The sequence below is a fragment of the Solanum lycopersicum genome, chromosome 1, assembly GCF_036512215.1.
Source record: "Solanum lycopersicum chromosome 1, SLM_r2.1".
NCBI lineage: Eukaryota > Viridiplantae > Streptophyta > Magnoliopsida > Solanales > Solanaceae > Solanum > Solanum lycopersicum.
In genome coordinates this window covers 28965495-28968273 of record NC_090800.1, presented here as the reverse complement: position 1 = coordinate 28968273, position 2779 = coordinate 28965495, and the positions used below count along the sequence as shown (strand labels likewise).

The 2779-nt window shown below is 32.0% G+C and overlaps 1 long non-coding RNA gene across 1 annotated transcript; it reads left to right on the top strand.

Annotated features, from left to right (window-relative positions):
• The first annotated feature begins 210 nt into the window (after window positions 1-210).
• On the top strand, window positions 211-1141 carry LOC109120522 (uncharacterized). The gene is made up of 2 exons (XR_002027931.2): window positions 211-869; window positions 942-1141. It is a non-coding gene; the product is annotated as an uncharacterized lncRNA (long non-coding RNA).
• The last annotated feature ends 1638 nt before the right edge of the window (window positions 1142-2779 follow it).

Sequence of the window (2779 nt, the reverse complement as noted above, 5' to 3'; positions counted from 1 at the left end):
TTCACAATTCACCACTCAATGTAGGAAGTCTTGTAAGAATGTTTTTAATTTGAAGGTAAATTTGAGTACTACTTTAATTTTCATCCTCAAATTGATGGTAAGGAGGAGAGAATTATTCGGACATTAGAGAACATGTTGAGGGTACGCACGATCAATTTCTAAGGTAGGTGTTGTCATTTAACTCTCATAAAGTTTGCTTACAATTATATTATCATCTTATTTAATAAATGTTTTCTTACGAGGCTATTTATTGGGGAAGATGTAGATAATCTACTATTTGTTGGTTTCAGGTTGGTGAAACTAAGTTGATAGGACGAAATGTTGTTCACCAACCCATGAAGAAGGTGAATATTATTAATGAAATGTAAAAGACATCAGAAAGTTGTCGAGAATCCTATATATATGTTATTAAAATGAATTTTTAATTGGCGGTGGATAATTGGGTTAACTTGAAGGTTTCACCCGTGAAGGGTATTATGGGATTTATCAAGAAGGGAAAGCAAAGTGTTCGGTGTATCGGTCTTTACAAGATATCATAGAGAGTTTTAAATGTAGCTTGTGAGTTTGAGCTACCGTCCGAGTTAGCAGCGGTACATCCAGTGTTCAACATTTCAATGTTAAAGAAGTGTATGGGCGATCCTTCACTGATTATACCTGCTAAGAATATCCGTATTAAGTACAACCTTTCTTGTGAGGAGGTACCCGTTCTAATTCTTGATTGTCATTTTCATAAATTGAGGAACAAAGATGGTGCATTAATCAAAGTTTTATGGAGAAATCAATTTGTTGAGGAATGTATTTGGTGGGTGATGAAGATATGAATAGGAGATACCCACATCTCTTTGCATCATGAGACATTCAAAACTGAGGTAATAACTCTTTGTGAAGTATTATTTAAGTTAATAAATTAAGTTTATATTTGACTTCTCTTTGTGTGACAGAAATGGGATAGTTTGATATTTTCCACACATTTTCTACTTAGTATGATCTCATTCAAGGACAAATTTTCTCAAGGGGAGATGTTGTAATATCTTAGACTTCGGTATGTTTTTAGTTTTGGGTCAACTTGAAATGAACATAACGTTCAACATACGAAAATTTGGGTGGCACATTAGGTATCAAATAAAATGTCTTTGAGTCATCTTTCCAACGCCGTTGAGTTAGATAAATTCCAAGCTTAGAAGGAGGGGTTATGGTCATTTAAGTGCATCCTCTATAATTAAGGCATTTTATTCATTTTAATAAGTGGTATTTTTGTCTGTTCTTACCTCCACTCAGACTAAGAGTTATTCTTACCAATATAGGGGTCTACAGTGATTGAGTTCAATATAAATTTAATCGTTAACGTCTAGAAAGTTAGGGAAAGATTCAAAATGATAAAAGCCAATGTTTCCAAGAGTTCATCAAGAAATTTGAGGAAACGCTTAGAATAAATTTCTTTTGATTTATGTAAGCTTTCATACTGTTGGTTTTACTAACCCTCACCCAATCGTGTAAAATTTTAAGCATGATTTTGTTCTTGAAGTTATTGTCTTGAGCTCTTGAGGAGTTCCTTGAATTTTAGTTGACAATGGAGGTGTTTGAGTTCTTGAGAAGGGGATTTTGCGAATATGTTGAGTCACTAGATATATTTTGGGTTGGTTTTAATCATATTGTTCTTGGTTATTAAATTTCGTGAAACTGGACCATGGAGTTGTATTGGTTAAGAATTGAATCGAGTTTTGGAGAGCAATAAAAGATCGAACAAAAATCTGTGCATATGTCTTTATAGCGGAAGCGCTTAAAAATGTCACTCTTCAGATAGTCACCCCTCTTCACCTTTAAGTGTTGATAAAAGGTCCTCTTTCTCAAAATCAACTTCTGACCAAAAATTAAATCCTCCTCCGCATTGCTCCAACTATTTTCAATTTGGGTCATCGCTCTATTCTATTTACTAACTGTCTAAGCCTTCAATTATCATTGAGATCTCCTATATACTTATTATATCTCTTTAATTTGCATTCCAAATCCAAGTAAAATTAAGAGGAATGTTCCAAGAAAGTATTTTCATTGATTTTTAGAAGCCTTTTGCAATCTTATATAATTTTACTTAAGACTTGACTAAATGAGTATTAAAATAAGGAGATTTAACGTATATGTTTCAAATGAGTATGAAGGAAGTATGTATTCCCAAGTGTAATACTCTTACATTTAAAATGACACAAAAACTAATTTCTTAATGAGTTTAGGAGTAGTCTCTTTCATCACTTTTTTTAAAGGATCTTTTGAGTAAATATCTCACTTTGATAAAAAATTTATGTTTTTAAAGAATATGATGATGAGTTACATATTTTATTAGGAGTAGTATTGACGACCAATATGTGAATGAGGTTAGCCAACTCAAAATCCTGATTACCATGTATTCCAACATGGGTTAAGGGTCATACTTTTTATAATATTCCTAATTGCTTTTAAGAAAACTTTGTTGATCTACTTAGTTGAGGTAATATATGCCGTATCAATGTTTAGGATAGTTTTTGCAGCGTGGCCAAGATGCTAAATTTTCAGGTAGCTCACAATGATGGTTATCAATTAGAGAATTATCCAAATAAGTGTAACGAGTTTGAATTGTATAAATATTTATATGATATCTACTATTTTAAATTTTTTAAAATTTCATTCTTTTTCCGTTGATACTATAAATAGTTTTGTTGAGTTGAGGTGAATATGTCTTCCCTTTATATTAGTACATCAATAATTATACATGTTTCAGTTTTCCCCTTATAGACTTGTTCATTGC